This window comes from Branchiostoma belcheri, unplaced genomic scaffold, assembly GCF_001625305.1.
Source record: "Branchiostoma belcheri isolate BF01 breed outbred unplaced genomic scaffold, Haploidv18h27 scaffold42, whole genome shotgun sequence".
Lineage (NCBI taxonomy): Eukaryota > Metazoa > Chordata > Leptocardii > Amphioxiformes > Branchiostomatidae > Branchiostoma > Branchiostoma belcheri.
This window is the reverse complement of record NW_017804043.1, coordinates 2,230,665-2,241,894: the sequence shown is the minus strand read 5'-3', so window position 1 is coordinate 2,241,894 and position 11,230 is coordinate 2,230,665. Positions and strand designations below refer to the sequence as shown.

The window sequence follows — 11,230 nt, the reverse complement described above, 5'->3', positions numbered from 1 at the left end:
CATACACGTCATTTTCAGACGACGTTTCAACAATTCCCCACATGACTCCCGCTCTTTTTACGCCGCCGTTGTCTTTGTGTTGTTTTGTATCTGTTTGTGACCCCACAAGAAATTACCCGCATAGGAACACCTACATTCGGAATGAAAATCAATAAGAATCCATGAATATTTAAGATCTAATAAGAATCGAAGTTCTTTGTACTCCCCTTGTGGGCTTGTCTGCAATGAGGCTTGGTCCCGTTGAGCATGTTGCTAAGGAGTATCCTGTGGCGGTGGATACGGGTAAAACAAAGATATATACATGAGCTAAACTTTATGGGTTGTATCTACATGGATTCCTTTCATGTTTTAGTGCTTTCATCGTCACCCGTGACCTGCCCGAAAGTTTCCGGCAAGTTTGGGCAATGTTCCAAGGTACTTTAGGCAAGCCCCTTCTCTCGCCATTCCCATTTTCGAGAAAAGAAACGAGATGTTTCTTGGCCTGTGATGACCTTTTGCTATCAAACCCTTAAGGTAACCATCCTTCACGCCTTTCTCTCAGTTTTGTTTTTATGAAAACAATATCTCAACGACTCCGTAACTTAACTTCTACAGCGGGCGTGAAAGTGCGTGGGCCATGGGAGTTCTTCTCTTCTTTGTTGTTTGGCGGTCAACATCAACGAATGTTTTATTGTTCTCACAGTATAACAGTATAATAACATAGTACAACGCAAAGTGGTAGCGCACTCAAGTATCTTATATAAAGCTACCACGTATACATAGTAAACTAGTAAAAAGAAGCACCAACGTGCTGATTGCTTCGCCGTTCTTATTTGGAGAGCCGTGCTGGCCCAGGTTGGTATGTTAATACAGGACAAGTTAGCGGACTATCTAACTTTCTCTTCACTCTACTCTCCATTCAAGACAGTCTTTTCTCAACTTTATACACGAGACAGCATTCCCACTGTGCATGAGACGGTCATTAAATTTGTACGAGAATTAGCAGCATTATAGTCATATTTGTCGGGTGTTGCTAAGGCGGATCATCATACAAGCAGATTCCGCTGAGTGGATCTCGTCTAAATGATGTGGGGATTATGGGTTGATCCCTGGTTAGATCCGGATTGCCACACGCTAGGATCAGACTAATATGCGTCAAAGGAAATGTATAAAGACGCACTGAAATTAAGTATCAAGTCACGCAATAGGTCTCATAATAATAATAATACTGGTTTATTTCTTTCACTATGCTGTACAGAGTAGCAGGGTCCCCGCAGGGCCCTGAATTGATCTGCCCCATTACAAATTGTTAAAAACGGTTGGCACAAATATTAAAAGCGATTATTAAAGACAGTTAAAAACAGCAATTATTAAAAGTATTTACAATAGGTGGCGATCATAGTCAAGCGGTTAAAAACAGCAAAATTGTTAAAAGTATTTACAATAGCATATACCGTGTCATGACAGATTGTTGTATTTGTTCAGTAGTCTTACAAGGAAAGGTATGCTACTGTTTCTAGATCTTTCAGTTCTAGTTCTGATTGTGTCTAGATCGTTACAATGTCTTGTGTGCCTGTTACTTGTCTGCCCACGGGAGGGGGGGAGCAAGTATACATAGGTACGGCCGTCGGACTTAGCACAGCTTCTCCCAAACATTCAACAAAGAGAGACAACACGCAAGTACGATTTTCTCAAAATCCTGTCACATCGGACAATTGAATTGATTGTTTTTTTGGTTATATCAGCTTCAGGTACAGAGGTATAATCTGAAGAGCACAGAGTAAATTTTCAGGTGCTACAAGTAAAAGAGACGGTTCTAAGGTGTTAGTGGTTTGAACAGTGTACAAGAAGTTAGGTTTCCAATAAACGTACATAGTTCTAAAATATTCCAGGTCCAACTTATTCCAGGTTCATATTTTTTTCAAACCAAAAGTAATCAGCATGGCAGCAGGTCTAGACCCGTTTGCCGGATCTGTTGGTAGCGCCTATAAACCCCCCACTGCTACACTACTCCCCCTTTTCTTTACAAGATTCGTCCTCGAATCTTCCGAATTCGACATCCCTGGAGTGGCATGCATCACAGGTTTCGCGTAGGCGCAGTACGTTCTGTAGATGTGCGAGTTATGTGCGATGCCCTAGGCCCAGCACAAATGTCTGGGTCACTGCTTTCTCACACTGAAAAGCGTAACCGTCAACAGAAAAATTGCTGACTCAGATTCAAAAGCTCGTTCTAAGTGGACTTTAAGTTCACTCCAACCACCTGTTCTCACATTAACATTAAGGAGATGACCTTTTTCCATTGCTTTCCCTGATACGTGAAATCTTAAAAACCTTGAGAGGTAGTCCTAATTGGAGGAAGGCCCAGAAGGTGGAGCCACTGGACCAGACGTAACCGGGCATCCTGTGTCCTTGGAAAGCATACATCAAAAGTTGTTCTTGCGCTCGTGATGCATTATGACCTTGATGACCCCCTTGCGAACTTATAATACCCATATCTGTAGTTAGATGTGAACTAAGAGCCAAACATCGTACGGAATAAAAATGAAGGTTGTGTAGAACTCAATGTAAACGTGACGGTCAACATAATGTAGTCTAATGTAAGTTTTTGTGATATCGTCATTTCTGAAGTTCTCAGACCATTCTTCAGTATTGTATTAAAATCTTTAGAAACTATCACAAGTATTCTAAAAAGTCTGAAGACAGATATCTACCAAAAATTAGCTGTCTTATTATCGACAAGGATGTCTTAATCTTAGACCCGTATCGTCGATTGGTTCTCTCACAACCTGCTTGTAAATCCTACGGAATCAAAATCGTACAACGGCCCAGGACAAATGTGGCCGTGCCTTTACAAAACATCAATAGAACGGCGACAGGTTGAATGCATGTCCCCGGGAAAGGGCCATTTACACCTACAAAGTATCACTTCCTCCCTCTTCACGGTCCGTTTACTTAGGCATGAATCGTTGAGTATCTGGACAACATCAAAGACCGAGAGACACAGCAGTGGAATAAATCACCAACAGAATGGAGCTAGAGTCATTCTACGGCATCTCGCTTGATAGAATCAGATAGAACTCGCGTTGAATCTGTAAGGTGAACACTATTAAGATACAATCTTGATATCATATTATGAAACATATTGTGATATGAATAAGTACTGCATCATTATCTGTTAGTCAATTTATCTTGTATAGTAGAGAGAATGTTCTAAAGAAACTCAAAATGACCAAAAGGTATATATGCCATTCTGCGTACAGGATACAGAGATCGACTTGAATCATTGAAGCCATTTATTCACACAACAGAGGAAGAGTGCGCGTTAGGATTACTATTCCTGTTGCTAACACGACATTTCCGCAGGCTGGTTTCTAACAGTATTGAACAGGTGCCAGAAAACACTTCAGTCCCCGAAGATACATGCTATTAAAAGTTTAAAACGACCAGCAACGCGGACACTGAACAGAATAACACATCTGTACATCATACACACAAAACTTGTGTTATGGGTTTAGATTCCTATGAATAGTTAGCTTAGTCTGTACATCAAGTACGTGTGTCCTGGCTCTGCCTTCGAATCTTTCCGTCTTCTTCAGGGAGACCCAATATAAACGTAGGTAGATGTTTGCGGAACGACAGTGCCTTCACTGTGCCAAAAGCCAGGACTAAGCGGTTGAAAAGGTCATTTGTTCATTGTGCGATAAAACTGTACAACAAGTCTGTTTCATAAACTACCCCATGCTGTATCTGCATCCAATTTTGCTATCTTTATGCTGTATTTTACTACTGTTTATTGCTTATCGATTGTACTGTATTATGTGTTTATTGTAACAAACTACCCAATTCAGGGAGACTTGTGTCCTTCCCTGCATATGTATGTTTGCGGTTGGAAAACCAATAAAGACGTCGTCTGATTAGTACAGTTTGAGGCAAACTATTGCTCGGGGATAGAATGACAGGGATGCCAGGAGATGTAGGAACTCTCAAAGGTGCATTTTAAAACGCACAGCTGTTAAGTCTTTGTTCCTGCAGTTGTTTCGTTCTCTCCAGAGAGACCATGGGTAAGTACATCTTCAAGCAAACCTGTGATAAAGGATGGACTGCCAGGGATGCTTGCAGATATGGGAGCCGCGAAGGTGTCATTTTGAAACGCACAGTCTGAAAATCGTCTCCTTTTCTTGTGTTTTATTTCTCTCCAGAGAGACCCCGCGTAAGTACATTTAGAGGTAAACCTCCGGTCAAGGAAACCATTTCCAGAGCCCCTACAAATGCCATATCCCTTAGGTCTAAGGTGTTTCCTTGAAACACATACAGTCAGTATCAGTAAATCTTGTATTGTTTATCGATCTACTTTTCTGCAGGGAGATCCCAGCAAGGCCGAGAACAGGGTCCGCTGGTGACGTGGCTATCCCATCATGCCCTGAGCCACCGAAGCCTTTACTGACTCCAGAATACGCATGCGTCGTGGATGATCTCTACTAAGTCATCAGCGAAGTTCGAGGCGATTCTATGCTATTAACTTTGTCCCAATTGTCTATAGTCTCTAAGAAAAAGTTGTATGAGAATATTTATCGTTGTTTGATATTTATATGTAGCTAAAGGGTTACACCATGTAAAGGGTTACACCATGTCGGAATATGGAGTTCTGCATTTTGAGTATTGGACGATGAGGACTGGAAGCTATAGAATACACAAGATCCATTTTAGGACAATGCCATAGCAACTTTATCTATTTCCTCTCGAATGTAGCGCCTTTATGCTTTATGATAAAAGGAAAGGTGACACACCAGAAAATGAAAAACAGAACTTCTATGATGAAGCACACAACGTTCACATCTAGATATTTATGTCTAGTTCTTTGTGGTTGTTTACTGTTCGTTTTGAGAACTACCTCGTTGTATTCCCATGCAAACCAATGCGACCACATTTAAACAATTGACAAGATGTTTACCCCCCCCCCTAATTACTGGATTGTCCATTTATTCCATTTTAATACAGCGGAAACCCAAGGATCCATATTGAACTTGTTAGATGAATTTCTTTTTTTCATCGACTTTCAAACATGCTAAGTTACCATGATACTGAATGTGGAAAAGGATAAAGATATATCTTTGTTGAATAAAGAGTATTGTGACTTATTAAACTTATTAAACGTAAAGACGTCTGTGTTCTTAGTGTGATTTGCCAACTGATTTGCTATAGAACTAAGGGAAGATACGCTGAAGTTCAAAGAAACTCCGTAAGGTAGCGCTGCTGAGTAGAGTCACTCGGGAACTTTCTGTACAACGAACTATCCGATGGCGATGCTTGAAGAGAATAATAGCAGGGTTGCAGGGAGGAAACTGTATATGTGTGTGTGTGTGTTAAGTATTGTTGTAATGTATAGATTCCTAGCAATTAGCATTAGAATATAGCGTTCCAGTATGCAATACTCATGTTTTGCATACTGCATGTCATATTGTGCATTTAGCCCATCTGGGCAAGAACATGCAATAAAGATTCATATTCCACAAAATTTCATATTCCACAAAATGATGGATCTTTTAAATCAAACACATTCTATACCTCCACAACGCTGATACCTTAAACTACTGTGACGTTTGGAGCCCTCCTAGCCTGTGGATACATCCTATTAACACTTATGTTGGCCCTGTCCTTGGTGCTGAAAACATGGTTTGCTTATAATGGCCGGATGCCCTGGGGACGAGGTTAGTACCATGAGTACGAGATGGGCAAGGTAACCTTTGACCTTTGCCTCAGAACATGGGAGTCGGACGACAAAGTGTCAAGAGGTGGGTAAAATCGTCCTTTTCTTAGATGTTTCTGTATCTTACTCACAATTTACGACATATACAGCCTTCGCACACAAACAAAGAAGACATATCAATAGATATAGCCCTAAAACTAGTCGGTATTATGCCGAAAGATACCGGAAACACTACCGTGAATTCGATTTAGCAACCCGATGACTCCATACATGCACGATAAACAGCTATATACGATTCGACACTATAGTAACTACATAGTATGTTACTGGTCCTGAATAAGTACCCACCCCCTTTGTGACTTGAAGAAAAGGTTAGCATTATTATCATTCTTGAGTTTGTATTTTGACAAGTCAGGGTGGCATTTCATGCAAACATATAATATAGCTTCATGATCGGTCGCTGCTTTTGTTTACATCATATACATGCAGATTATTTGAAGACATATGCAAATTATTGGTAGGCAAATCAGCCAACTCTCGCCCGTTTTTTCCCTACCTCTCGCTGGCTGTGATGCCATGGTGATCGCTCGTTGTCTAAATGTCTCTGTTGTTGATGTCCTTATGTTACGTCTGCGTGTTATTTTATTAACACTTCCAGCAGACCTAAGACATGTACCTACACTATCTCAGTTTAAAGCAGGCTTGAAACATATGTCACATGAAACCTGACCTCTGACCTCCATTCCTTGATTTTCGTGTTTTTGACCTTTGAATGGCTAGAACTTTGAGTATAGGACTATGACTCTGTTTTGACGCATCGGACTTTTATGTTTACTGTATGTTGTCTTACTGTATGTAACAATGTCTTGTGTAATTTTGCTGGGCCCCCTTGGAAAACAGCTAAAGTAAGCTGAATGGGGCTACCCAGTCGTCTTAAGATGAAATAAATAAATGAATATTACTTACAGAAGCCCTAGACCGTCTAGCAACACTACAAGAGACCAGGGTTGTCTTACTGGACGTGTTCGCCAGCTGCACAACAGTAACAGCGACATATGGTAAGACATTCGCACTCTATCATGCAAATGTCCAAAATCGCTGTAACCCCTTCTATCTTTAGTCAAGGTGTTGAATTATATATCAAAGGAACTTGGCCTTGAAAGCTCATGCAAAATAGTTCCTTAAATGATTTTGAAGTGAGACGAAGCTCTGAAAATGCATTATAACGTAATCACATAGTCACAGTATCAGTGGCTCATACTACCGTACTAGATGCAGTTAGTCAGAATTCCGCTAGGAGGTGCCATTTAAATAGGCTGTCTGTCCAACTGCCTTGTTCAAGTGTCGTTGAACGGACTTTCCCGCACTAACAATTTTTCTTGCGAGGAGGCAATTCATGTGCAAGATATTGCAGCAAGTACGGCCTACTTGCGTAATGGGGCATGTCTGGATAGTTTAACTGCTTTGTCAATGCGAAACTGTGCAGTACAATTTATATTAATGAATGAAAAGGCATTTGCGGCACCCAACATTCCGGTGTTGAGCCAAACCCTTGAGCTGCCACATACGTGAGAGGTCAGGCTAGGGTTCAGGTTAGGGTTGGTATTAGAGTTAGGAGTTAGGGTTAGGGTTAGGGTTAGAGTTGGGATCATTGTTCAGGGCTAGGGTTAGGTTAGGTTTAGTCTCCCACATCACGACTAAACCCATCCCACCCCTTGTCTTAGGTACGTTGGAAACCCTCAAGTAGTGTCGGAGTCATGTATTTGGCAGGATCATGTATTTGGCTTGACACCGGGTACAAGAACATGAGGGGGGCTGCCAAACGTTAACGACGATCTTGCGCAATTCATCTCGCGAGAGTACAGCTGACCAATCAGCTGCCAGACAGACCGCGTGACGTTCTGGTCTCCAGGGAAACCGTTCCGTAAAGCGCGGGCGGGCTGGGTCCATATAACTCGGGCGTTCCAGGCTTACTTCGGCCGCCAAGGACAGAACAGACGCGTCGGGACAGACACCGCCAACTTGGGGACGACCAGAGCAATACAGAACAGAACAGGTAAGAGCTTTGTATCGTTGCTTTATGTCTTGTTGATTTAATTATGATCGGATAAGTACAAACTAGCTAATTCAATGATTTTAGGACGTTTATGTTTATGTAAGGGAGTTTCAAGCCCTTGTGAGAGCTCCTTGGTTTATGCAATCTATAAGTGGTGATGTGTGTTTGACTCGCTGCTATACGCTACACAACACATAAAGTGTTAATAAATTTTTAATGATACTCTTAAACACCATAGTTGGATAAGAAAATATCTTCTCAAATATGTGAAAAGTACGAGGAAATAACAAGTTTTTGGGAGCATATGTATGACCTTGTTACAGAAGAATGCGACTCGTTAGAAACACATTGTCACCTGTCCCTAGCACTACAAATAACCCGTTAAGTTCTGGTCCCACCAACTTACTTATGGCATTAGAGAGGACACGAAAAGAGCAACAAAGAGCCCTTTCTGTCTGTTTTTATTTAAGGGGGACCTTTTACATACACAGGTATACAATTATACACCACGCAGTTTTTATGAATTATTAACTGTGTTAATACGTACGGAATGCATTGTACCAAACGTTAAAATTGGATGTAGGCTGCAAAAGGTGTGGTTTCAATGAAGCATTTAACCCATAAGTCACAGTATAAAAAGAAAAGGTGGACATTTAGTATAATTTGAATCGTGTCTTGCGTCATTTATACAATGGTTTAGAATGGCCATTGAAGAAATACCCAAGACATGCACTTTGGTCATGTATACAGGAGTACCAGATTGACTATTCAAAAAAGTAATTCCCACCCAACTATGATGTAGCTTTTTGCGTCATTCTTACAATGATTCTAGGCTAGCTATTCAAAACTACTTTCTCCACTTATCTGGTCCAATCCAACTATGACGCAGCTTTTGCGTCATACTGACAGTGGTTTTAGAATAGCTATTCAAAACTACATTCTCCTGTGATCTGATTCCTATGCACAACTAAATGATACATGTACAGTGTCAGTATGTTATGTTATGCATGCCAAAGGTATTAAAAGGCTAGCGCTGTTCAAGAAAGGTATTCCACAGTGATCTAGTGTGCCGTGGTGTAGTGTTTAGTAATCCCGTCTCTATCCCTATCAGTTCTGGGAGGGGAGTAAGCTCGAGCAAGACGGTGGACGAAAAGCACCACACATTGATCATGTTAAAGAACCACACACGTCGGTTACAGAAGTATGGAGTGGCCCAGACCAGTTACTTTACATTATACGTACCTACAGTAGCTACAAAACTAGTGTGGAACTTTCTGGTTGTGCGCTTTATATTCCAAACTCACATACAGCCGTCTAGGGTCTCCCCTGAACGAAAATTGACTTGATTGAAATCCGTGTCGCGAGGCACTAAAAAAAACTGTCACTGACAGACTTCAGAAGACAAAACCGTCCTGTAATAGCCCCTCGGCGCCACTCGCGGCCGGTAACGTGACATGTGTACGAGTTCAGTCATCAGAACACGCTACAATCTTCACTCTTATTAACTTCCTGGCAAGAGTTCCATTTCTGTGCGAGCACGGCTAATGCCTTACGTGGGTGGTACATGGACCAACCTCTGAGTTCGCTAAAAAAAAGTCCGATGGAAAGTAAAACTTAATGGAGTAAAATGGTTTAAAAGGTGCCACCGACTGCGTTATGTTTTACCTTGTAGGAAGTAGAGAAGGTATGGTTCCACCTTTCGTTATTAATTATCATTTACCATGAGGGAAAGATGAGCAAGTATTTGCACTACATGCGTCTAATGTCTATCATCACTCTAAAGCTAAGGGAATGAGCAAAAATGTTCAGGGAATTAGTGTACAGAAAGTTGGACATTTTGTCATCTATTTTGAGGAAAAACGCTTACTGAAGTAAAATGAAGTACTGTAACAATGATTTGCTTCTAGAGAGAGGATAAATTATAGACATCAAATTGCAGCACTAATAGACAGCTATAAAAATAGAAGCTTAAAAATGGAAAGGCGGATATGAACAAGGCTTTTACACGAGTAACACCTCAGTAGGCGGGATCTTAATCGTCTTTGTCTGCGAATTGTGAGTAAAGTTGTTTTTCGTGAGTCATAAGCTTTGCCAGGTGTCTAGAAGTCTTAAACTGTTAAGATCCTCGGATACTTGTCGCTAAGACGATTAAGGCTAGACGCTACTTGCGACAGGTGGTCAGTTGTGTAAGACACCGGTCGTGCAAGCCTTTCCAACTTCTTAATTAACATGCAATTAAACGTTCGTACAGTCGTGAGGTAGAATATACCCTGCCTGCCTACTGCCTATATGCACAGGCCAGGTACTGGCCCCTTGCTCCCCTCTGCCAGGTACTTCCAGCCAGCTCTATCAAGGGCAATTGTCTCTGCTTCACTTTTGGCAGTACTATTCTGGTAGAATATATGTTCATATCGAGACAAGTTATATCTGATTTAAGATACTGTGGCGTGCTATGGTGTGGTGGATAACTTAACTAGTACCTGGTGTCACAAATAGACACTAACGAACACAAAACAAGCCACCAGGGGTCCAAAATCTAACAGGCAGAAAAGGAGTTGGGACCTAACCCACATCTAAAACGCCCTTGTCGCCTTCACTCTGCTCATGTTCGACAGTTTCCAATAACGACCACCCCCAGAGGAAATACCACCGGAAAACTCATCTCATACACGTCATTTTCAGACGACGTTTCAACAATTCACCACATGACTTCCCCTCTTTTTACGCCGCCGTTGTCTTTGTGTTGTTTTGTATCTGTTTGTGACCCCACAAGAAATTACCCGCATAGGAACACCTACGTCCGGAATGAAATCAATAAGAATCCATGAATATTTAAGATCTAATAAGAATCGAAGTTCTTTGTACTCCCCTTGTGGGCTTGTCTGCAATGAGGCTTGGTACCTTTGAGCATGATGCTAAGGAGTATCCTGTGGCGGTGGATACGGGTAAAACAAAGATATACATGAGTTAAACTTTATGGGTTGTATCTACATGGATTCCTTTCATGTTTTAGTGCTTTCATCGCACTCGTCACCCGTGACCTGCCCGAAAGTTTCCGGCAAGTTTGGGCAATGTTCCAAGGTACTTTAGGCAAGCCCCTTCTTTCGCCCTTACCATTTTCGAGAAAAGAAACGAGCTCGATGTTTCTTGCATTGGCCTGTGCTGACCTTTTTCTATCAAACCCTTAAGGTGACCATCTTTCACGCCTTTCTCTCAGTTTTGTTTTTATGAAAACAATATCTCAACGACTCCGTAACTTAACTTCTCCAGCGGGCCTGAAAGGTGCGTGGGCCATGGGAGTCCTTCTCTTCTTTGTTGTTTGGCGGCCAACATCAACGAATGTTTTATTGTTCTCACAGTATAACAGTATAACATAGTACAACGCAAAGTGGTAGCGCACTCAAGTATCTTATATAAAGCTACCACGTATACATAGTAAACTAGTAAAAAGAAGCACCAACGCGCTGATTGCTTTGCCGTACTTGTTT

At 41.5% G+C, this 11,230-nt stretch overlaps 1 protein-coding gene across 1 annotated transcript in view; it reads left to right on the top strand.

Moving 5' to 3' along the window:
* The first annotated feature begins 7,649 nt into the window (after positions 1–7,649).
* Positions 7,650–11,230, top strand: part of LOC109478071 — a 17,542-nt gene continuing 13,961 nt past the window's right edge. Inside the window, exon 1 of the mRNA XM_019779531.1 lies at positions 7,650–7,742. The gene's annotated coding sequence lies outside the window, so the exon portion shown is untranslated. The remainder of the gene's footprint in view (positions 7,743–11,230) is intronic.